This window comes from Triturus cristatus, chromosome 1_1 (assembly GCF_964204655.1).
Source record: "Triturus cristatus chromosome 1_1, aTriCri1.1, whole genome shotgun sequence".
Lineage (NCBI taxonomy): Eukaryota > Metazoa > Chordata > Amphibia > Caudata > Salamandridae > Triturus > Triturus cristatus.
In genome coordinates, this window is record NC_140579.1 from 139,467,016 (window position 1) to 139,493,672 (window position 26,657).

Below are 26,657 nucleotides of genomic sequence, written 5' to 3' on the forward strand. Positions count from 1 at the left end.
GGCGCAGGATAACCCCTTTTGAATGACCCTTGCTCACCCTCTAGGTGCGTGGCGTGAGCAGCCAAGGCGATTCCTCAGGCGTTGTTGGTTAAGCACTTACAATCACACACACAGTAAATACATCAATCCCCCCAGAAACAGACACCAGACTTGGATATGTAGAAAAATACGCTTCTTTATGTAAAAGTAGGTATATATATCTCAGCAGACTTATCACAAGACCAATAACGTTTTCGCTAGGCCACCAGGTTATAAAGCAGGCAAATGTTCTTTGTTCGTAGCTTCAAATAGATACTTTGCAGTCTCTTGCAAATGTCACTTGTGGTTCCAGTACTTACAGAGATCGACTCCTGTGAACGGGGAAATAAGGCGTTGCGGGCCCCGAGCCCGATACTGGAACCTCTTCCGTGATGTGGAGAGTCGGCACAGGTCGGTGCGACTCTCAGCTTGAGAAGTGGTCTTGGGTCCTCGATCAGCGGGTGTGGGCAGGTAGGCAGGCGCGGCCAGCGACCCTCAGCACGGCGGTGCAGGGGGGGTCTCCACAGCGGGGGCGGCGCGGCCTGAGGTGTCCGGGGATAGCGAAGCGGGGTCACAGGGCACGGTCAGTGCAGCTGGATGACCCGGCGTAGATCACAGTCGTCGGACGGTTTCCGGCGGGAGGGGTGATAGCGCGTTCAGCGCGCTCCAGTGGCAGGCGGTGACAGGGGTGCAGGCGGCCTAGCCCGGGGACAGAGAGCGGCTCCGGACGGAGCGGGGCTCTCACGGGGTTGCGGCAGGCGAGCTCCTGAGTGTCACGACCCTAGGAGGGGCGTTGAGGGGCGCAGTCTCTTTCCAGCGGGATGCACACACGGCTCGAATCGGAGGACGAGCAAAAGCACAGAGAACCCACTGGTCCTGGGGTTCAGTTCAGGGGCAAGCTCAGATCAAGCCCTTGGAGAATGTTTAAAGCACAAAGCAGCAAAGTCTTTTCAGTAGTCTCTTCCTCTCCTTTCTCAGCAAGGCAAGCAGCAGGCCAGCTCCTCCAGCGTCTCCTTCTCCTTCTAGTCGGGCTGTTTGCTGCTGCGGCTGTTTTTTTTTTTTAAAGTACTAACTTTAGAGTTCGTGGCAGAGAAGGGGCGTGCTTCGGCCGGGGAGTATTTTTGCGAACTTGCAAGTTTGTGATGCTCGTAAACAGTTTTCATGGCGATTCCTACTCTAAACGCACACAAAACCACTGCAACAGCCTAAGAGCGCTTTGAAGAAGGCCTTGGGGGACGAGCCGCCCATATTTGTTCTATTGCTATTTTGCAGAAAGTGCATATAAACTGATTGCTGGCGATTCTCCACAGTGCTAGAATAAAAAACAAGTCGACCACAAAAGTGAAAGTTAAAGCGACCGCGAGCAGGCAAATGCAACAGCTCTTTTCAAGCACTCGTGCTTGTGCTGGCATCCACCTTGCGGGAGCGAGCAGCGGCGTGCGGGCCATCTGTTTTCAATTAGCGTGGCTAATATATATAGATATAATATATATAATATATATATAGATGGCTTCTATATGAAGCGAAAATTGATGTGTCTGCCTTTGGAGGGCACTCCGTTGGAAGTGCTATGACGTTTAAAGCATACTCTGTGGGTTCACCTTTAGGAGATGGTATGGCAGCAGCGGACTGGTCGTCAGATTCAACATTTAAAATATTTGATCACAAACTAATTGCAGATGTAGACTAAGTGGTGGTGACACAGCTTTAAACTAGCATAAGCTGAAGCCTCCTGTCTTGACATAGAACGAACAAAAATGTTCAAACTGGCACGTCAAGAATTTTCAATTCTATTAAAGACAAAAAGGCAAAGATTATCAAACCCGTATTTATGCTATGTGATCCATATCAATAATAGGACAGTTGTCAATCTGTTGATGGAATTTTTTCCCACCCATTGTTAGATGCATGTGCTTTGAAGGTATTACGACTGTTTTCTGTTGACAGGTGGAGATAATAAACCAGCATAAACATCCCGCTTAGAGTTGTTCTCATGGTTGGTAAATCTGACAGAAAACGATGGGTTCCAGAGAGTGAGTTCCTTGGCGTTATCGCTGCACGACTTTGACAGAAGTTCCGTGGGTTCTATGTTGGATGCAGGACATTCGTAATACTATTTGGCTAAGATTGAATGACGCAAAGAAAGAAGAAGGACTATGGTGGTAACAGGTCTTGAAGGGTCTAGAGGCTTCTGATTGATGGTGGGGTGCCGATAGTCGGGTAGTGACTCATGGGATATGTAGTCAATGTTTTGTGTAATGCGTTTGGCTGCTGTGTGAACACCTTCGCTGCCAGGCCTCCCCCGCTCCTGCCTCACCCTCTATTGGCTATTTGGGGTAGTTTGAGCTTAGGCCCCCATAACATTTTGTCAACATAAGGTTTCCATGCCAAATGTGTGTCCTTTTCTTCCAACATCCTGAGGATTCTAAATGTATCATGGGTTTGTGAATTCCCCTGGAGGAGACCGAGAAATTAGGCAAAATGCAGCAAATTTTTGTTTTTTTATGGAAAAATGGGAAAAAGCGCTGAAGAAGAAAGCATCTGTTTTTTTCTCTGCAAATGGTATCAACGAAGGGTTTGTGATGCTAAAATCACCATCTTCCCAGCTTTTAGGAACAGGCAGATTTTTGTCAGAAAACCAAAAAGTCTTGCGTACGTTGCAGCACAAAGCTCTGCAACGCCTCCGCAAGAGATTTTTTAGGAGAAGACTTTCAAAAAAGGGCTTTAAGCCCCGCCCCTCATTTCCATTGGCCGGCGTCACCGTTTATGGTAAACGGTGGCCTGCCATTGGAAATGAGGGTTTTCTGTTCACGCCCTTTGTCTCCGAGCCGGACTGGCTTGCTTGCTTTGCATCTGTCTTGAAGACATTTCTTATCAGCTTGTTTATTTAACAAGCTGATAAGAAATGTCTTCACGAGAGCCGTAAAGGAGCATGCACCAGGTGTCCTGCAACCACGCTGGCTTCATGCCTGGAGCAAGCGCCAGTCAGCTCTCTCATTGGTCTGTCGGTGTCCAGCTGCCAGAGGGCCCCACACAAGGAAGTGGCTACATGTCTCAAAGGAGGATGCTCTGAGAAGGCAGGGCAGAGAACGCCGTGGAGTGGAGCTGCGGGTCCCAATTTGTGAGACCCAGCTGCTCTGCAGGCAAAGACGGAAAACACGGCTTGGTTTTTTTGCATGCCTGGGCCGATATTTAATCCCAATCCAAACCTGGCGTTTATATTGTATATTTGTATCACGCTTTAAACCACATGTACGTTTTAGTTTAGGAGACAAAATATCAGTTGTTATAATGGGCCAGCATCGCAGTTGCCGGCAACAACCGTAACTCTAGATGTATTAATCTCGTCATGCTATCACCGCAGCTTGGCACAAATGTAAAGCATGTTCAATATAGAGCAATCCTACGGATCAAAATTAATTTGTATCCGGCTTTGAGAATCAAAGGCAAGAAGGCTGCGAGGGAATTAAGAAGGCAAAATGCAGCTGAATCCAGTTGTTTAGAGGGTAACACTTGTGCAGTTGCGCTTATAGCAGAGTGCGCGGCAAATGTTTAACTGCAGCCCAGTTGGTGAAAGGGTAAGGCTTGAGTCGGTAGTTTAGCATGTCACAGGTTCGAATCCCATGACTGTCGCTTCACGTCATTGTGAACAAACTTTGTCAATTCCCCCCAACTGTCAGCAAGCACACTAGTTATGTTTTATGTGCCACTTGAACTTGCCATTATTAATAATACATCGATTCCATAGTTTACGTCTCTGTGCTTGCTCTAGACGTGAAACGCACTGGTTTCATACGTGGCTAGTTAAGCTTGTATGAGAAGCCATATGGCTTTATTGCTCTGGCGATGGTTGCATTCATAGTTCCAAACTTACTGCTCTTTCAGGGCATTGAATAATTCCAGCACAAGGGATTAACGGTGCAGTTGCACTCGTGCAGAGACACCCAGCAGACATGATGAGAAGTGCAATGTGATGAAAGTTGGAGCCAAAACTAATGACCTCCAGATCTGTCCCAGTTTTGCATAATTCCTGGAAGTGAAGCATTTAGTAAATAAGCATTTGCAATGCAATAGGTCTCGCAATTGCGGAATTTTGATCTATTGGCATTGTAAATGACAATGCCTTTTATTTATGTGTTTAAAAAACCTGCAATAATGAAAGGCATTGTCATTTACAAAACCAATAGGTCAAAGTTTCTAAAATGCGAGACCTATTGCATTGCAAATGCTTGTTTCTACAGAGTTTTGGCATTTTCTGGGACATTGCCTATGTTTTGTGCTTTCAACCTCCTTTAAGTTAGTGGTAGAAATGGGTGTGAAACCGATAATGGATCCCCGAAAGCTACACATTTCTAAAAAATTAGACAAAATTCTGAATTTCACCAAGGGGTCAATTGTGTAGATCCTTGTATTAATCAGGTCCACACTGGTAGGTATGATTCAAGATGATTTATTCAGGTTAGTTACAGGATCAGTAGTACAGCCAGTGTAGAACCAGAGTTAAGCCAGTGAAGAGCCAGTAAAGAGCCCTTAAAGAGCCCCACCAGGAGCAGCCAGCCAGGCGCTCAGCCCATCTCCAACTGTGTGTTTCACAGATCAACATTCCACATGACATCATCACCCAGTGTTCCACTGATGGAGAAGTAAATAGGAAGAAACACACTGTACCAAGATATAACATATCCTCCTTCCTTCCAAACGAATAACCAAACAAAGAAATAAAGAATCAGATAAAGAGCTCAGAAGAACCAAACTAAATAGAAGGATACAAGGGCGAACAGAGCGAAGGTAGAAAAAGAGAAAACAAGCAAAGTTCTTAAGGAAACAGAAAACAAGCAAAGGTCTTAAAGAAACAAATAACCTAACTTGTTTCCCATCCTCCTTTCTACAACTGAGAAAAAAAAAACGTCAATGAGTACTCCCTCTGCACTCCAACTGGCCAGGTGGGTGTGCGAGAGAGCAATCACATCAGTAAGAATAACATGACAGAGAAGACGAAGAATGCGTAAGATTAATCATGCTTCCCTGTGATAGAATTAAAGATAACAAAACATTTTTTAACAGCACTGGGTAAAACAACAAAGAAAGATCTTAGCACCCAGTGAACATGAAGTTAAAGCGCAAGGCGACTTACATTAACAGTAACGTGATGCGCAGGGCGGCTTACACACAAAAGAGAAAAAAAACATGAAGCGCAGGGCGACTTATACATACATAACATGAAGCGCAGGGCGGCTTATACTAACATGAAGCGCAGGGCGACTTATACACAACTATAACGTGAGGCGCAGGGCGTCTTACACACAAAACGCAAAAGACATGAAGCGCAGGGCGGCTTATACATAGATATAACGTGAGGCGCAGGGCGGCTTATACACAGATACACGAGTGAGGCGCAGGGCGAATTACACACCACTATAACATGGACACATGGATAGGAACCATGACTCAAATGTGGGTAGGAACCCGAACCAATGGGTAGGAACCCATGACAGAGTGCACTTAAAAGAAAGATAAACCCTGGACCCATGTGACACACCATGAGGAGACAAAAATTTTGTGCACTGTAGAGATAAGAATACAACCCATGTGACATCTCCTGTAGAGACAAAAAAATGTTGTGCACTGTAAGGATGGGCGAATCCCCTGTGAGAGACCTCGTGTTGAGGTACAGATTGTGCCCAGTAACAATAAACAATTTATACAGCAAGAAACCCATGGATTGATGGATTATCTCTAAAAATAGATACCAACTTCGCCCACAAGGTGGCAACGTAACATAATACATGTTGAAATGTCACAGTCAATTGGAAAATCAATACATAACTTCAGAGGCAAAAGTTCAAGGTAATCATGCATAACACAGAAGAAATTTCTGAAAAGGGGCACACAGTGAAATACTGCTCTTTATATGAAAAATGCCCAGTTGAAAAAAAATGACTCCAACGTGATGTAAGTAAGCACAGAAATGAAAAACAAAACACCTTCATCCTAGATCGTACTTGCTGTTTAGACAGGACATCAATTCTTCCTCACAAACGACGAAGAAATAAAAAAATAAAAAATAAACATGCAGGCCCAGGATGAAAACTGCAGATCCTGACGTGAGGAGAACCACGTAGAAGGAACTTTATTGTTACTCATTAGAAAAAAAAAAAACGTGGTTGGCAGATGAAATGTAGTTGTAATCTTCAATGATGCATACCGGTGGTTGGACAATCCTAAAATGGCGGCACGTAGGGTGGCGCTAAGCCGGGTGGCTCACAGCGCGTGCGTGCATGCAGGGAACTTAAAACAGCATCCGGCAGGGAGAACGAAGGACGTCACAGGCCCTTGAAGAACGAGAAGGTGAGCGCGCTCTGGTTCTGACTCGTGCCACTTTTTGAAAGAAATCACGACGGTTGGCAAAGTGCAGGCATAAGGTCTCAGGGTAGACCAAAGCCAAAGAAAATAAAACGAGTTTTACATGGCTTTCCCCGCATTTGTTCGTAAGAGCCACAAGCACCACCCCACAGTTGTAGCTAAACTCCCAACCACAGCATGAGGGGACACAACGGTGAAAAACACTTTGAAAACAGTATGTGTCTCAAAGTGTGGGGTCCCAAATCGGCACACAGGAACAGATTGTAAGCGTCAGCGCAATAAAAATGAAGTGGCTTACAGCTCTTGCAGGCTCACTCTGCGCAGCATCAACGTTGAGAAGATGTGTTCCCATGCAGGCAGTAACCAATCACATACTCTGTGCAGCGTCAATTAAGTGAAATAAAAGGCTTACATTACTGGAAGGCTTAGTGTGCGCAGAATCCTAGAAGTAGACTGTTGAAGTAGCCAGTATAAATCACAGTGAGGGGAAGCTTGTAAGTAAGGCTTCTTTTTCTGGAAGCACAGTTGAAAGCGTAGGTTGGTTAGAAACTGTCACTGGCACATGTCACTTGTTTGTTGAAGGGCTGGCACAGAAAATTCTGGTTGCGCAAAATCCATTTTTGAAGGCACAGAACATGAAAAAAAAAAAAACTTGTAGAGAGTCAGGATTACCCTCTCCTGAGGGCACAGCACAGGAAAAAACGTAGAAAAGTGTCAGGCTTACCCTTTCCTGAGGGCACAGCACAGGCTTACCCTCATCTGAGGGCACAGCAGAGCACAGGCTTACCCTCTCTTGAGGGCACAGCACCTGACACCAGCTTTGACGAATGTCAGGCTAGATCTGCAACTAAACAGACGCTGTAGGTACAGCAAACATAGACTTTGAGCTGCAGATAATACAGGAGCTGGCACTGTAGCGTTGAGGGCGACCGTTGTAGAGGTCACTGGTGGGGTGATGAGTGCCAGAAGTTGAGTTAACGCAGCTGTAGTTACAAGAGTTGCTTTTATCTTGAGAGTAGGTACTCCAGATGTCCTCAGAGGTAGCAGAAGCAGGTTCTTAGTTTCAATTCGTCGCCAAAAATATGTAGTAATCAGGTCCACACTGGTAGGTATGATTCAAGATGATTTATTCAGGTTAGTTACAGGATCAGTAGTACAGCCAGTGTAGAACCAGAGTTAAGCCAGTGAAGAGCCTGTAAAGAGCCCTTAAAGAGCCCCACCAGGAGCAGCCAGCCAGGCGCTCAGCCCATCTCCAACTGTGTGTTTCACAGATCAACATTCCACATGACATCATCACCCAGTGTTCCACTGATGGAGAAGTAAATAGGAAGAAACACACTGTACCAAGATATAACAATCCTTCAATGTTTTCCTATAGAAAGTAACAGTTGAAATTAAAAAAATATTGAAATTTAGTTGAAAAGACAGCCCTTTGTGCCTGCATTTTCACCTGTAACTTCTTCTAACTATGGTAGATTCTTTAAAGCAATATATTGTTACATCTGCGGGACCCTTCTGGTTGCTGGGATATATGAGGCTTGTAGGTTCACCAAGAACCCAAGGTACCCAGAGCCAATAACTGAGTTGCACCTTGCAATGGTTTTTCATTATGTACCGGGTATAAAATAGGTACCAAGGACAACTGTATTTCTGAAATCAGAACAAGATATGGAATTTAGAAGCATTGGTTATTTGCACATCTCTGAATTTGTTGGTACCCATATTAGCATGTGAATTAGAGGGTATTGTTCAAAATGACTTACTTTTTACACACTGTCTTGCATTTGGAAGGCAGAAATGCATACGAAGACAAATGGTAATAACACTTGTTCTACTATTTTGTGTTTCCTTAAGTCTCCGGATAACAAGCATTTACAATGCATTAGGTCTTGCATTTATGCAAGTTTGAGCTATTCACATTGCAAATAACAATTCCTTTTATTTGTGTTTTCGTTTTTAAAACATAAATAAAAGGCATCGTCATTTACAATGCCAATAGCTTAAATTCGCGTAAATGCGGGTGTAGCGGGGGATGGAACACCACAGCTGTCAGATGGACTCTTACCTGTCCTGTAAAGGGCTTAAAGTGCGATAGTGCATCTGAAGAGAGAGCACTGAATTGTATTCTATCATTTGTCTAAACCAACGGTTTAAACTGTTATCTGCCAAAGTTTCCCCGAAGCTCAGCCTGAGCTTCTGCGTCTCAGCGGGGAGTTTCCAACCGTGGCTTTCCTCCCTTGCTTAGGACTTTATGGGTCCACTGGCTTTTAGGGAGCTGAGGGTTACTTTGAGAGACGGACTGCCTTATAAATATTGGGATAATGGGAATGGCGTGATTTCAGGGTGAATACATTTCGGTGTTGACATTAGACTCCCATCATCACAAGGGAAATGAGGTTTAGTGGCTGTGGAAACGATGAGTGACGGGTATAGGAGGAAAGATGAATGGTTAGTATGGCAAAGACACAGATGACTTGTGAAGGGGATGGACATGGCAAGAGCATCTGGCATCTGGTGCTAATCCAGTGACAGCCCCCCCCCTCCAATCATCATTACCAGGGGCCTATACAAACACACAACCTGCCACGTGCTGCTGGTGCTAATGTAATGACAGCACCCACCCCCCGCCCGTGCCAATCCAATGTCAGCACCCTCCCTCATCATCACCGGGGGCTATCCCCCCACGGGCTGCTGGTGGTAATCCAGTGACAGCACCCTCCCACCATCATCACCGGGGGCCTCTACACCCCCACCCCCATCACTGGAGACCCATGAACACACCCCACCCACCACTTGCTGCTGGTGCTAATCCAATGACAGCATCATAGGAGACCCATGCACCCCCCCCCCGCCCGCCCGCCCGCCACGTGCCTCTAATCCAATGACAGCACCCCTCTTTGCTGCTGGTGCTAATGCAATGATAGCATCCCCCCAATTCATTATGAGGGGCCCATACACACCCACCCTGAGCATGCGCAGCTGTCACTAATCCAGTGACGCCCACCCCCCGCTGAATCTATTATAGAGCCTCCAGCGTGCCCTGCTGCCACTAATCCAATGACAGCGCCCCCTCCTCCCAAAAAAACCTTTTACTCCCCCCGCACGAATTTATTAGAAGGCTTCCTTACTTCTCGCTATCCTCGGGGGGTGGGGGCACGAAATCAATAAAAAGCCTTCTCTCTACCCCCACCCTCCATTGCCGAAGGGGATGGGGGGGTTACGAATCTAATTTTAAAAAATCCTTCTCCGTACCCCCGGGGGAGAGGGGGCATGAATAAAAAGCATTCTCTCTACCCCCCCTCCCCGCCTCCTCTAGTGGGGCAGGGGGCAGGGGCACGAATGTAATGAAAAGCCCCGGTCACAGTTAAAGCCCCCGGTTTTGGGGCCGAAGGGTTCCGCGCCCACCTCATATCCAGTCCCAGCCGCGGGTGAAAATACCCCACGGGGCTCCCGGAACGGCCCCACCCACCCGGGTATTTACGGGTCTTTGTTTGGAAACAAACTGATACACAGTAACAGCCGGTGCCTGATACACACGGACCGGCCTTTGTAGTTACAAACACTTCCTTGTGTTTCTAACAAACCGATTCCGAGGACTGCACCCTTCAGGGAGGATTTCCATATTTCACATCACTATGTGCAGCGGACGGATTTACTTTCGCCGTCCCTAGAAACCTCACCCGCTTTCCAGGAAAACCGAATCAAGGATTTGAACGGGTTAAAGATGAAGATAACGGTTTAACGCTGCAGGAAGAAGCGCTCCTCTCGCAATGGAAACCTGCACAAAAGTACAATGCTATAAAATATCGATGCGGTGAAGAAATCTATAGAATTACAGGTTACTGAAAATAAACGGAAACAAGCCTGGGATCATTGTACTCCGGGTACAGAGGGGCCCGCATGCCCGCCACCGCCTGGCCTGGCCGGGAATGACTGCTCCTTCTCTTCACGTGCGCACGCCATGACGTTTTGCTCGGCTTTCCTCGCCTGTTACCTTTTGCGACGAACGCAAGGCAGGCGAAGCCGTCCAAATGGGACGGCTCAGAAAGCCAAGCAAATACGTCACCGACACCTCTTTTCCAATGGCTGGCCACCGTGTAGCATAAACGGTGACGCCAGCCAATGGAAAAGAGGGGCGGGACTTAATGCCCCTTACAGAAAATACCCACATCTCATTAAATCTCGCCAGCGAGACTGCGCATGCGCGCAGCCTACGCTAGGCAAGACCTAAAAAGGGTACCTCACTTGTGTGGGTAGGCCTTGTGTCCGTGACAGGAAATGGCTCAAAATGCAAAGTGTACACATCACATATTTCCTCTGAAAACGGACCCTTTTTTTTGCAATTTGCCTAGCTGTGGATTTTGGGCCCTAGTTCAGCCAGCACCTAGTAAAACCTAGCAAATCTGTAAATGTTTTAAAACTATACACCCAGGGAAATCCAAGATGGGGTGACTTGTGTTGCTCTCACCAAGTTCTGTTACCAGAATCCCTTGCAAACCTCTAACTTTGTAAAAAAAAAACTAATTTTCCTCACATTTCTGTGATGTAAAGTTCTGGAATGCGTGGGGAGCCACAAACTTCCACCCACCCCGCATTCCCCCCAGCCTCCCGATAAAAATTGTACCTTACTTGTGTGGGTAGGCCTAGTGCTCGCAACAGGAAACTGCCTAAAATGTACTGTGGAGACTTCAAGATTATTTATCACAAAACAACCTGGTTTTGCAAGGGAGTCACCTGAATTTTATGGTCCCGGACATCTAGGGAAACCTACCAAACCCAGACATTTCTGGAACCTAGACACCTGGGGGAGTCCAGGGAGGTGTAGCTTGCATAGATCCCCCAATGTTTTCTTACCTAGAATTCCATGCAAACCTCAAATTTATTTTAAAAATCACATTTTCCCAACATTTCTGTTTGGGAAAGTTGTGGGATCACTGGGCTGGCACAAATTTCCTACCACCCAGCGTTCCTCCAGAACTCCTGATAAAAATGATATCTCACCTGTGTGGGTGGGCCAAGTACCCCCATAAGGGGAAGGGCCCAAAAAGTATTGTGGAGATATCAAAATTACGTATCACAAAACAATCTGGTTGTGCAAAGGGGGCACCTTAGTTTTTGGTACCGGGCCTAGGCAGCCATCTAGGCAAACCTACCAAACTCAGACATTTCTGAAACCTAGACACCTAGGGAAGTCCAGGGAGGTGTGGCTTGCATGGATCCCCCACATTTTCCTACCCAGTATCCTCTGCAAACCTCAAATTTAGCTAGAAAATTCATGTTTCCTTACATTTCTGTTTGGGATTACTGTGACAGCCCAAATTTCCTGTGTAGCTAAAGAAATCCCATTTTCCTCAAGTTTCTGAGTGGGAAAGTTGTGGGATCACCGGGCTGACACAAATTTCTTACCACCCAGCGTTCCTTTCGATCTCCTGATAAAAATGATACCTCACTTGTGTGGGTGTCCGATGCAGAATCGCCTAAAAACTTATATTTAAAAAAATTAGCGCTTAGAGCTCTCTGTGCTATCCCCTCAATCTCTATGTTTTTGGCCTTTTCTAGTCGCAGGCCCTTGGCTCACCCACACAAGTGAGGTATTGTTTTACTCAGGATACTGAGGGGAACTCTGGGTGGTAGGTAATCTGTTCTGGTGCGGCAGTCCCAGACAGAAATGTGACTTTTTAGCTACATTTGAGGTTTGCAGGAGATTCTAGGTAAGAAAACGTTGGGAAATCCACACAAGCCACACCTCCCTGAACTCCCCTGGGTGGCTAGTTCTCAGAAATGTCTGGGTTTGGTAGGTTTCCTAAGGTGGCTGCCTAGCCTGGGGCCAAAAATGCAGGTGTCCCCCTTGCAAGACCAGGTCGTTTCGCGATATAGATAATTCTGATGGCTCCACAATAAGTTTTGGGCCCTTCCCTGTCACGGGTACTTAGCCCACCCACACATGAGAAGCGCCATTTTTATAGGGAGACCTGGGGGAATGCTGGCTGGTAAGAAGTTTGTTTCAGCCCGGTGATCCCACAACTTTGCCACTCGGAAACTTGAGGAAAATTGGATTTCTTTAGGCAAATTTGAGGTTTGCGGGTGATTCTGGGTAAGAAAACATTATGGGATACACGCAAGGCAAACCTCCCTGGACAGTGGCGGCTCCCCCATTGGGGTGTGGGGGCGTCGCCTCACTGCTTTCTCGCAGTGCGAGAAGGCAGAAACATAAATGGTAATAATGACCATTTTATGTTTCTGCTTTTCGCACTGTGAGAAAGCAGTAGTGCCTGGTTGGGGGTGGGCGGTCCTGCTCGAGGGCAGGGGGGAGTGGCTTGCCCACTGTTGTGCATACTGACTGTTTGGTTGGCCCTGGGGTGTGACAGGCACACAAGATACTCCCAAGACTGTGTGCATCCTCCCAGGCTCCAGTGACGGGCAGGCCCAGCCGAGGAGGTCACTTCTGACAAGTCTCAATGAAACGATACGCAGAGGGCTCTGCTCTTTCAAGCTGCTGCTGTGACGGACAGGACACACTTTGCATCTCACTTTCAAGGTAATAAGTTAACTCATGCGTAATGCGAGAGTCTTAGAATGAGCATGTTAAGGCTCTTAATTAATGTGTCCGCCATAAACACTGAATGTAGTTACATTTTATTGCTCAGAATCCATTCCACCAGACGTGTCCATCTTTCTGTCCGTCTCTCCAAGCATGCATAGATCAGGACCTATCTACTATTCATTTTATCCACTCATCTTCTATCCTGCCGTCCCGCTAACAGGTTAATCCACCTACCCACCGTTGCAACACCTGGTGGAGCAGGTAAAACAAAATTTTGTAAACCTTCTCTATTTTGCATGAAAATACTAATTACGTAACTTTTCTAATTACTAAAAGTATATTAATTGTTTGCCGTAGTCTAATTAACCAACCTCGCACTTTAATAAACACAAATTTCACGCGGGACTAAAAGCAAATTGCATGGCGAGTAACCCTAATAAATAAATATGGTGCGCATATTAACGGTAGATTGTGTTGATATAGAAAATTGCATGGTTATATTGCTTTTGTGATGTTTGCATCCCTGCTGGGACGAAAAGGTGAGTATTATTGCTTTAAATGTTGCTATAAGCTAGGAAAATACTAATATAAAGGGATTAGTGTGGGTTTAAACATTAGAATCTTCATTTCTGTATATTAATTATTCTTTGTTTGTTTCGCTTAAGTTGGCATTCGGGCCTACTAGGCCACAATATCCAAAATGGAGTTCGGAGGTGGCCACAGTCATGTGAGCGCGATGTCTACTGCGAAGACTCAGATGGCACTGAAGATCTTCAGGCGTCCTTTGGCCAAGTCACAGTGTTCCTCGTCAAGGATAGGAACGTGGAGGACTGCCAAAGTTCAACTCGTATGACTGAAAGAGAAAACAAAGGACACCTATTCCCAGTAGCTGTAAAATGGATACTTCGGACCCTTTCTCATGAGAACTGTCCCAGCCATGGAATAACATCTTCTGTAGAGCATGGGAAACAAGGAACTTTTCGAAAGCCATCCGAATTTGCAAATTTGCTGGCTTGACCCATGAGAGCCATTTCCAATGTAACAAATGTAGCATGTTACCCAAATTTTATTATAAAAGGGGGATTAGTAGAAGGGTGGGTTGGTTGCGTTCCAGGAGCGTGATCCGAATCCCGTTGATTGATTTGCTTGCACGAGGGTCAGGTCCCCGGAAATCTTTGGGACTGTGTTGTGCAGGGCAAAATAACTTTTCTCCGGACTGATTGGGTCTTAGCCTGCCTTCGATTGGAGGGTTATATCGGAGGAGATTTGATTTATGCAGGACTAATAAGTTGAGGAAGGATGGTCGCTAAAATCCAAGATTAGGTAAATATAAATGTCATATTGAATTATGCTAATGTGATCAAAATTCTGATTAATAATAATGATGATTATGCCAATAGGTGAATTGAATTAGATAAACTAAACAATTATTAACAAAGAGCAAGTTTGTGGTTCTTTAAAAGATTCTGAGACTTTAAATGTGTTTTAGCTGGTTCTAAATCATCATCAACCAGTCCAACTAATTGGTCCATCGACCAAGGGGGGGGAGTGCCTTGATGTTAAAGTTAGGATTCTACAAGTACAGATGTATGATATGAAAATAATGTAAATATTTCTTCCTATAGGTAATAAGGTACCCCCACACATGTCCAGCGCTTCTCTTCCTCCTGTGTGCAGATTCGAGTGAGACGTATGAGTGTTGGTGTTATGGGCCCCACCAATGAATGTATGCGTGAATGAGAAAGAGTGATGTCGGGTCTGTGACGCAGGAGGATATGTAAATTTGCCCTTTCCCGCTGGAGCAGTTTTTCTGGTAGTAGCAGAGGATGGTTTTATTGCATTGGTTTGGTAATTATTGATTATTGATTGTGGATGTTTGATTGATTGTTGATTTATGTACTAATATTCTATGTTGAGTTGCGTCGCGATCTATGTTGTTTTTGAAGACTTCCGGAATGGAGGAAGTTGGATGCCCTGTAGGTACACGGGGAAAACGTGTGGCAAGTGAAGTCGCACGGTGTATTGTCTTGTTTCCCTGTAGGTACACGGGGAAAACGTGTGACGATTGGAGTCGCACAACGCATTGTCTGGGTTCGAATTGGTAACATCGTTGTGTGTTATCGTTAGGGACATTTCTGTGTGAAAGTACTAGGGTGAAATAGCATCAGGCTCTCTCGTGAAACTCTGGCCTTAATTCTCAGGAGCAATGTAGTCTCCACATGTGTTTTATCCCCAGAGAAACAGTTAGCCTTTTTTCTTGATAGAAGGGTAAGGTAGAGGGAAGTGCTACTTTATCATCGAACGGAATAATTCCGTGGAAGGGCAGAGGAAGGGGTTAGCAGAAACCGGAGTAGCGAGGGCAAAGCTGACGTCAGTAAGACCGCACTGGGATTGGTCAGCTGTGGAGTGACGTAGACGCACAGGATTGGTGCGCTGGTGTGTGCCGCGCTAGGAGTGGAGGATTGCTAGTGTGACATAAACGCCCCTGATTGGTGCGTTAGTGTAAATCGCGCTGCAATTGCAGCAATACAGAGTAACGAAGACGCTCCGGATTGGTGCGTTAGTGTGAGTCGCGCTGCGATTGGACAGCAAACAGAATAGTTGTAAAAGACCGATTCAAGAAGTCTAGCAAGTCGAGACTACAGATTTAAGAGAAAAATTATGTATTATGATCCACCTGAGAGGGGGAAAAAGTCATAGTTTGGGAAGATCAAGAATTTATTCAAAAAGGATAAGCCGATTGTGACTAGAGAGGGACAGTTGCTTCCTCCACCAAAATCACCCGCATCCTTCATGGTTGCAAAAGACGGGTACCACACATGTATCTGGCTAGATAATTGGGCGAAGTACACAAAAGAGGATGGAGTTTTAGCTTTTCCAGAAAATGGTTCATTTAACTTAGTTGTATTAAGGAACTTAAGAGAAAAAATTATGAGATTAGAACCAAGACTTAGACCTACTCAGTTTGAAGCTTTAACTGAATGGGAAGATGAGATGTACGAAAGAGAACGACAGCGGAGTGGCGGAAGGTATAGTTATATGTTTGGTAGACCGTATGGACAGGAAAATCATGATGATAGGATGAGGAGATGGTGGAGTGCGAATATGGCTGATGGGATGTGTCAGGATGTGTCAGCAGCACCAAAACAAGTAATGACACTAACCTTTAGTACCACCAGAAGGGACGACGGAGTGTAGAGAAGTCCCCCTACTTCCCTGAGCACAACCGCACACAGAGTAGATATACACTGCTATGCAAGGAAGCACCCCGGGGAATAGGGAAAAGGGGTAAAATAATAAACTCTGCTGCTGTGCTGGAGTCTTCTTACACCTTAAGTCTGGTCTATGGCTTGGTATAACTTCAGAAGTCACCCCACAAACATAAGCTGCAGATGAAAGAACAGAGAGGGATATGAGAAATAACTCAGGTATTCATTTATCTCACACAACAGGATGCTCCTATAGTCAGATACTCACAATATAACAAGCAGCAATACTCTTAGAGAAGGTTCTGAGACTTTCCAATCCCAGTGAGAGACGATGAACTGGAATGCCAGGGAGTTTATGAGCTCACTGAACCCAAGGATGATTTCAATCAACAAACAAAGTCACGGTAAATGGTGCCTAAAGAGGACTATGAATCGCACCATAAACAAGCATAAAAACGCTGTTAATAGCACAGCATAAGAGCGAAGGAATAAAGTTGTGCACGCAGTAGTCACAAGCTCAAGTTCAATACCACTAAGAAATTGCGCACCAAACCACTGTTTGCAAGCACAGTGTAGATTGTAAGCACAGGCTCCAAAAGAGAAGACCAGCGTGGAAATAATTACGAAATTAAACTGTTTCAAAAAGCAGAAGGAGCACTTCCTTTCCGAGTGAGGTTAAATACCTTGTGTTTCCAGCGTTGGTAAAAAACAGAATCCTCTAACCTTGAAAGCAACCCTTCAAACACTTCGGAATGAAGAAATGTCAGCAACGATGATTAATGTGAACCAGCTGGAACACTCCTCAGAGAAAGCCCGGGCCTCGGAAAGCAGTTGCCTTGCTTGACGAAAAGAATTTCATGTGAACCAACTGGAAAACTCCTCATAGAAAGCCTAGGGCTCGGAAAGCAATTGCCTTGCTTGTCGAAAGAACTTCAGCAGGAAACAACAAATCCAAACCAGAAATCCAGTGGGGAATACCATCCACTTACTCGAACTCAAAAACAGGTGAGATTGTCAAGCCCCGACCCCAGGAAGGGGAGGGGCTTTATAGGAGCAGAAATCCAGGCGTCTCCTTATCCATCTACCAGCATTCCGTCCCAAGGGATTCTGGGACATGTAGTCCGCTGTGCGCCATTTGCCAATAGACCTCGTAACATGCATACAAGGGAAAAGAACCTTAACTGTAGCTGCCGGGAAACCCATCTTTCCTGATCTACGCTGAAGAATCGCGACAGAACCCCCTCCCAAGGACCGTCGTCTCGGCGGTCGGCCTGGTTTGCCCGGATGCTGGGTGTGAAAGCGTTCCAATAGAAAAGGGCAATGGAGGTTGTGTAAAGGTTCCCAGGTTCTATCTTCAACCACATAACCTTTCCAATCTACCAGATACTGCACTCGTCCCCTCACCAATCGGGAATCTAGGATTTTACTGTACCTCGTATTCTTCCTGACCATCTATCTCCAAGGGTAAAGGTCTCTCCTGTAACCTTGTACTCATAGGACAGGTTTGGAGTAGTGAGATGTGAAAGACAGGGTGTATATGCCAAGAGCGGGGTAAGGGTAATTTCATGGCCACTGAATTAATCACTTTCTCAATACTATAGGGGCCTATGTACTTGGGTTTCAATTTGTCTACCCTTTTGAGATGGAGATTTCTAGTTGCCAGCCACACCTTATCTCCCACTTTGTATACGGGTTCTGGAGCCCTCTTTCTGTCAGCAAAAAGTTTCTGGGTTACTTGCGCTGTGGAGAAAGGCTGTTTGGCATCAATTAACACGGCTCTGAGATGGGCATGGTGTTCATGTTTGGAGACTATTGGCCATTCAAAAAGAAGCATGTTAGGGTGATGTCCAGTTAAGCAAAAGAAAGGGGAACAACCTAGCGTTGAATGTTCTGCATTGTTGTAGGCGAATTCTGCCATCCAAAGTAATGTGTACCAATCCGTGGTGTTCTGTAAAGTGAAGCAGCGGAGGTATTGTTCCAATGTCTGGTTAAGACGTTCTGTCTTTCCATCTGTCTGGGGATGGTAACTGGTAGACAGCTTGGCTTCAACTCTCATGGATTCGCATAGGGCTTTCCAAAAGCGGGAAGTGAACTGAGTCCCACGGTCTGTGATAAGAACGTTTGGAATTCCGTGAGCTCTGACTACATGCTGGAGGAAGGTGGTGGCCAATTCGGAAGAGGTGGGCAGATGCTTCAAGGGGATAAAGTGTCCCATTTTAGTCAAGTGATCCACGACAACTAGTATGGTGGTGTACCCATCAGAGGGAGGCATTTCCACAATGAAATCCATAGACACTGTGTGCCAAGGCCGAGGAGGAATGGGTAATGGACGTAGTAATCCTGCAGGTTTCGAATGACCGGATTTTCCCTGTGCACAAATAGCGCAATTCTTTAGGTATTCTCATGTATCTTTTCGTAGCGTGGGCCACCAAAAGGATCGTTCTATGCAGGAAATTGTTTTGTATTCCCCCAAATGCCCTCCTAACGTTGAATCATGTGCCCAAGCCAGTACTCGTAGTTGCAAGACGGCATCAGGAATATACAAAGCGTGATAATGATATAGCAGATTTCCGGTTTCTGTTCGGTGTTCTGGGTCTCCTTGTTTCCAGGCCTCAACATCCAAATCTGCTAAGGACACCTTTAAGTCCTCCAAGAAGTCTTGCGATGTAATCAATGCAAGTGTTTTACCTTGAAATGCTGTTTCAGGGAGGATTGTGGGCGGTTCGGGAATATCTTCCTGTGTACTCCTTTCTGGTTCTTCAATACGTGAAAGGGCATCTGCTTTACCGTTTTGGGGACCTGGTCGATCCTTGATAATGGAATCAAAATCAGAGAAGAAGAGGGACCACCGGATTTGTCGAGGTGTCAGGGCTCTGGCGGTCTTCAAAAACAGCAAATTGCGATGGTCTGTATACATTTCGACAGCGTGATGTGCTCCTAACAAGTAATGCCTCCATTCCTCACAGGCTCTTTTTATGGCTAGCAGTTCTTTATCGGTGATGGAATAGTTCACTTCACAGGGGGTGAGTTTCTTTGAAAAGTAAGCCACAGGATGCAGCTGTCCTGTATCCGGATGTCTTTGAGATAACACTCCCCCTACGGTGTACTGAGAGGCATCTGTTTCTACAACAAAGGGTAATTGAGAGTCAGGATGCCGCAAGATAGGAGCCTGAGTGAATCGTTCTTTTAATGTTTGAAACAAATGGTCTGCTTCTTTGCTCCATATAAAGGGTGTGTTTTTTCTCAACAAACTAGATATAGGTTGTATGATCTTTGAGAAATCCTTGATAAAACGCCGGTAAAAGTTAGCAATAACCCAAGAAGCTCTGTACGGATTTAACATTATGAGGAGCCTTCCACTGCGTAATTGCTTCTACTTAGCCCTCATCCGTCTGGAACCCTTGAGCGTTGATAATGTAACCCAAGAAGGCGACTTCTTCTACATGGAAAAGGCACTTCTCTAGTTTTGCAAATAACGAATGGTGATGAAGTCTATCCAAGACCGCCTTTACATGGGCAACATGTTCTTGGGGTGTTGATGAATAGATAAGAATATCATCAATGTAGACAATACAGAATGTTTCTAAATACCCCCGACGTACTTCATCCATAAAATACTGGAAGGCAGCTGGGGCGTTACATAGCCCAAAGGGCATCACTTGATACTCATATAGTCCGAATTTGGTTCGGAATGCTATCTTCCATTCGTCACCGGCTTTAACTCTCACCAAATGGTAGGCACCCCGTAAATCCAATTTCGTGAAGATTCGAGCACCCTTGAGCTGGTCCAGAAGCACAGGTATGAGTGGTAGGGGGAACCGATTTTTTATGGTGATCCTGTTGAGCGCTCTGTAATCGATACAGGTCCTAAGATCGTCACAATCTTTTTTCGGAATGAAGAAGAGAGGGGACGAGGCTGGAGATGAGGAGTGCCGGATGAAACCAGAGGCAAGGTTCTCTTCCAGATAGTTTTTTAAGTACTGTGTTTCTGGCTCGGTAAGGGCATACACTCTACTACAAGGAATAGCTGATCCAGGCATCAAATCTATGCGACAGTCGCAGGTCAGGTGAGGAGGTAATTGGGTAGCCTTCTGTTTATCGAACTCAGGTTGATATTCCTCATAGACGTTAGGCAAGATAGTGGAACAGCAATACTGGGTGTCTTCGCACCCAGTGGCCAAAAGACCTGCCTGAGTATCGCAATCCATTTTCTGGTGAACTTATTGTTTGGTGCAATGCTCTCTGCAATTTTCGGAATTCAAGGTAACGATGCGTGCCGCCCATCGAATGACAGGATCATGTAGCGTCAACCATGGCATCCCTAGAATAAGACGGAATTGTGGGGCATCTATGAGGTCAAACTGGATGGTCTCGAAGTGGTCAGTCCCGAATTGCATTGTTATGGGAATAGTATGGTACCTTACTGGTCCTGACATCAGTGCCGTCCCATCTACGGCTTTCACAGGTTCAGGTGACGTCTTTTTCTCACACAGTACCCCAATGTTTTGAGCGTACTTTTGTTCTATAAAGTTCCCAGTTGCTCCTGAGTCCAGCAAGGCAGGCATCTTTACTGGTGTTTCTTCGGTAATCCATAGAGTTATGCACACATTCAAATGCGCCACTGATGGTTGTATGGTGTTGGCTATTACTGATGAGATCTTTTCATGTTCACCACCCGATCCAGAGATCTCTTCCTGGCTCAGGCTCTTCAGTTTTCCGCCACCTCAATCCTTTCAGATTGCTGAAGTAATGCCGCTTGTGTCCGTTGAGTGTTTGGTCTTTCCGGAATTTTAGTTCTGGCGCGACACTCCTTGATGAAGTGTCCACTCTTCCCACAATAAAGACACAATTTCAGCTTTCGTCTTTTTTCTCTTTCCTCAGTTGTGAGGGGTCCTCGAATGCCACCGATCTGCATGGGTTTGGTTCCTTATATTCCTTTAGTATGTTCTTCAGTTACGGGTTTTGACCTGGGAACAAAGATTCTCCTCGGGTGCTGTCCCCTTTTCTTTCTTGTAATCGGTGGTCCAGTTGCACCGTGAGATCTATCATCTCTTCACAAGTCTGGGGTAGTTGCACCACTTGAGACAGGACGTCTTTTAGTTCTCTGCGCAGTCCCTGGTGAAACAGAGTGGTGCGTTTTTTCTGGGGCCAGTCAGTTTCCACAACAAGACAGGTAAACGTGGTTATATATGTCAATAAATCCTGAGATCCTTGTTTAAGGGTTATACGCTCCCGATCTAGAGTCATCATGTGGGATTTATGATCAAACAACTTTCTCATCTCCAAACAAAAATTTGTGAAGTTATGTAGAATGGGGTCATTTCGCTCCATCAACGGTATAGTCCAACTAGCAGCGTTGCCCCCCATGTAAGACATCATGAAAGCTGTTTTGGCCGGTTCATCTTGACAATCCGCAGGCCTACATAGGAAGTGTAACCTACATTGGTACAGGAATGTTTTAAACTTTTTCGGGTCCCCAAAAAAGCGTTCAGGAGGAGCCAAGGGAATCCCTGTATTGTGTATTACGTGGACCGTGGGAATAGACTCAGAAGAATGAGCGGATACTTGTGGTGCAGAAAAGAACCCTGTTCCCTGCGTCTTTCCTAGAGGGTGTGGTTCGTTGGCCTGTATTGGAGGAGGAAGAGTCCAATCTTTTATGTAGGCACCTGCCCCTGTACTATCGGGTTTACCCTTCCTGGTTAGGCCTGCTACTTCCCTGCGTAACGTACCCAACTCCTTCCTCAATTCCTGGTTTTCTGATCGGGAAGTTGGCACCTCCTGCTGAAGAGACGATAGGCTCTCCAGGAGGGAGGTCAAAACGGCATTAGTATCTATCGTCCAAGCAAGGCTATAGTCGTGGGCTTGACAATCTGTCAGGATGTGTCAGCAGCGCCAAAACAAGTAATGCCACTAACCTTTAGTACCAATCAGCGGGGACGACGGAGTGTAGAGAAGTCCCCCTACTTCCCTGAGCACAACCACACACAGAGTAGATATACACTGCTATGCAAGGAAGCACCCCAGGGAATAGGGAAAAGGGATAAAATAATAAACTCTGATGCTGTGCTGGAGTCTTCTTACACCTTAAGTCTGGTCTATGGCTCGGTATAACTTCAGAAGTCACCCCACAAACATAAGCTGCAGATGAAAGAACAGAGAGGGATATGAGAAATAACTCAGGGATTCATTTATCTCACACAACAGGATACTCTTATAGTCAGATACTCACAATATAACAAGCAGCAATACTCTTAGAGAAGGTTCTGAGACTATCCAATCCCAGTGAGACCATACACTGAGAGACAATGAACTGGAATGCCAGGGAGTTTATGAGCTCACTGAACCCAAGGATGATTTCAATCAACAAACAAAGTCACGGTAAATGGCGCCTAAAGAGGACTATGAATAGCACCATAAACAAGCATAAAAACGCTGTTAATAGCACAGCATAAGAGTGAAGGAATAAAGTTGTGCACGCAGTAGTCACAAGCTCAAGTTCAATACCTCTAAGCAATTGCGCGCCAAACCACTGTTTGCAAGCACAGTGTAGATTGTAAGCACAGGCTCCAAAAGAGAAGACCGGCATGGAAATAATTACGAAATTAAACTGTTGCAAAAAGCAGAAGGAGCACTCCAGCACTTCCTTTCTGAGTGAGGTTAAATACCTTGGGTTTCCAGCGTTGGTAAAAAACAAAATCCTCTGACCTTGAAAGCAACCCTTCAAACACTTCGGAAGGAAGAAATATCAGCAACGGTGATTAATGTGAACCAGCTGGAACACTCCTCAGAGAAAGCCCGGGCCTCGGAAAGCAATTGCCTTGCTTGACGAAAAGAGTTTCATGTGAACCAACTGGAAAACTCCTCATAGAAAGCCTGGGCCTCGGAAAGCAATTGCCTTGCTTGTCGAAAGAACTTCAGCAGGAAACAACAAATCCAAACCAGAAATCCAGTGGGGAATACCATCCACTTACTCGAACTCAAAAACAGGTGAGATTGTCAAGCCCCGACCCCAGGAAGGGGAGGGGCTTTATAGGAGCAGAAATCCAGGCGTCTCCTTATCCATCTACCAGCATTCCGTCCCAAGGGATTCTGGGACATGTAGTCCGCTGTGCGCCATTTGCCAATAGACCTCGTAACATGCATACAAGGGAAAAGAACCTTAACTGTAGGTGCAGGGAAACCCATCTTTCCTGATCTACGCTGAAGAATCGCGACAGGATGTTTCCGTTAAGAAATGCAGAAGAGACCAGTGGTAGAGAATGTACAGAGAAGAGAAACAATACAGGGTCAGAAGGCTACAATTACGGTGTGAATGAATCAGAGGATGATGTGCTTGAAGACACGTTTTATAAAAATCCTCCCCCGTACCAACCAAATTCAACGTTGCTGATGCCGAGTGCGCCAGTAAAAGAAGTTCCACGAGGTAAAACCTTTGAACAAACACCCCCTGATATAGGAAAAAATAATCCCTTTACAGAGTCTGAGATATCTCAACCCGTTAGGATGGTAAATGAAAATTCAGCAGAATTGGCTAGGACTACTTTGGAACTAACCGAGAAAATGAGGGAATTGACTAAAAACATGGAAGCTGTAACTGTGCCTGTAACTATAGGACCAGTGATGCCTGTCTTTGATAAACAGAATGATAGTGAGCATTGTTTGACCGTTCCGTACCATAGTAATAAACCAATCGAGACAGAAGCAAGAAGTTCGGGAGAAAATCCATGGGGAAAATTAGTAGGAAACTCAGGATTAAGTACTCCTAAAAATCTGACACTGAATCAAGGCCCAGCAAGTAAAACGTTAATGACTACAGAATCAGCCCCAGAGACCCCAGAGAGAAGCGTAGAGCGAATAAGGAATGACACGATTCCTGTAGGTCCCACTTCTGACGAATTGAGTGACTGGTTAAGAAGTTTACAGCAAAAAGATACAGAACCTCAACCTTTAGATGTGGCAAAACTAAAAATAACACTGGAAGAATTAATAGTAAGGACGATTCCAACTGAAAAATGAAAAGCATATCAGGACGAAGAGTTAATGTTTCTATGCAAAAATAGAACTTGAAGAGCTAGAAGTTTGCATGAGAAATTAGAAGAGACAGCAAGCGAAATGGGTACTGATTTTGAAACAATAAGAAACTTACAGAAACCATATAGAGTAGATTTCTCTGAAAAGGATATCGAAAATTTAATTACGGCAGGAAGATTAACTCAAATCAAAGAACTGTTTGCCTTGCTAAGGAAATGGGGTGATGTAGATAGGTGGAAAAGTAGGTGGTTTCGTAAAAGAGATGAGACAACAGATAAGACCTTTTCAGCGTTTCCGGTAAGAGAAAAGGAAACGGTGATAACAGAATGCCCTATGAGGGAGATCCCATGAGGAAGGTATGTGCATGTTCCTTGGACTAGACAGGACATTTTGTCATTTACAAATGATTTTCCCCGTCTTCGCGAGAAACCCGTGGAGTGGTACCGACAAGTAGAAAGATTTGTCAAATTATCAAAGGTACTGTGGATAGATTTGAATGGTCTGTTCGACATAATTGTACCGGCAGATCTATGGGCGGAATGTAAAATTACAATTGGTTGGCCCACTCAGGAGTATCCTAGGGACCCTAAAACAGATGCCACTGACTCAGAAGTAATGAGAAAGTATGAACAGGTAATCACTTTTTTGAAGAATAAAGTGCCTCCGAGAGAAACGGATTGGGTAAAGATTGATAGAACTCATCAGGAATTAAAGGAATCTGTTCATGCATATTATGAGAGACTACTGTTGGCATTTAAGCAATACAGTGGTGATGAAAAACTAAGTGAGAAGGATTTGAGTCATTTTGTATATCGATTTGTGTATGGGTTAAGACCTGAGGTAAGTGAGATGATTAAACAGCATACAGTAGATTGGCAAAATAAAAAGATAGATGAAGTACTGAGACATGCAAAATATTTTAGTGACGAGATTGAAGCCAAGCAACGCAAGTTAAAAGAGAAAGCCATGTGGGTTCAGGTTAAGGTAGCGGAAAGACAGGAAGCCCAACTGATTGAACAAGCAAATGGCATGGGCCATGTAATATTAAAGCCTAATATTGGTAAAGGAAAGGGACAAATTAGTTTAGAAGAAGCCAAAAAGAAGTGGCCATGTCATAATTGCGGAAAGGTAGGGCATTGGAAATCCGAGTGTAAATTGCCCCCAAGTGCTAATGGCGATAATGCATAATTGAATTCACAGGTACAGAATGAGGTGAGTTGTCAACCGCAGCGACAGCAGCAGGTTGTTGCCCAACAGTGTCAGGTGCTAAAGCCACCTTTTCCACAGTGCTTAAACCCTCAAAGATACAGAATAAGACAGGATTCTACACCGAGGAACAGGTAACAAAGCTACCGTGCGCTAGTGCTGTTTCGCAGTATTGGCTGTAATGCGATGAGAGTGAGTCAGAAGAGAGTTTTTGACAGTGCAGAGAAGAGGAAGAAGGGTGCATACTTGGTGCAACTCTAGAAGTAGACCAGACAGGCCCTTTTGTAGATGGAAAGATAAATGATGAAAATATTACTTTCCTGGTAGATACTGGTGCTACTCGTTCAACTGTTAGATCAGCTGATGTTAAAAATCTTCCTCTCTCGGATGACACAATCCAAGTAGTCGGAGTCTCAAACAGACAGATAAAAACATATCATACTGAACCAATTAAAGTTAAAATAGGGAAATTTTCAGACATGCACCGCTTTGTTGTGTGCGATACTAGTCCTTTAAATCTGTTAGGGAGGGATTTGTTGTGTAAAATGAATTGCACGATTTTCTGTACTCCTGATGGCGTAGCTTTTGAGACTCCTGATGAGGATGTACTGTACAAAATGACCATGGCCAATTTGGAACCCAAGGTTACTGAAGCCTTTGCGGTATTTGATCCAGAAGAATTGCCTCAGGAATTGAAGAAAACTGTGAAACCCGAGGTATGGGATTTCACAGGAGAAGATATGGGGTTAATGAGAAATGTAGACCCTGTAAAGATTACTGTAAAGGAAGGAATACGTTACCCAAATATTCCGCAGTATAAATTGACACCCGAAATAATTGCAGGAGTCACTCCTATAATAGATAAAATGATTGAACAGGGTATTTTGAGAGAAATAATGAGTAGTCCATGTAATTCACCAATCATGGGTCTGAAGAAACCTAACGGAACCTTCAGAATAGTATAAGACCTGAGAAAAGTGAATAAAATTGTTTTACCATGCTGTACCATAGTACCAAATCCTTCGGTGATCCTATACCAGATTCCTCACGATGCAGAATGGTACACGGTCATCGACCTGTGTCATGCTTTCTTTTCCATCCCATTGCACCCTGACGGCCAACAGATTTTTGCGTTCCGGTTCGGCAAACATACCTTTGCATGGTGCCGAATCCCACAGGGGTATACAGAAATTCCAGCAATATTTAATCAGATGCTAAAGAAGTCCCTGGAAGATCTAAAAATGCCCTAAAGCTCAGTGCTAGTTCAGTACATTGATGACCTACTG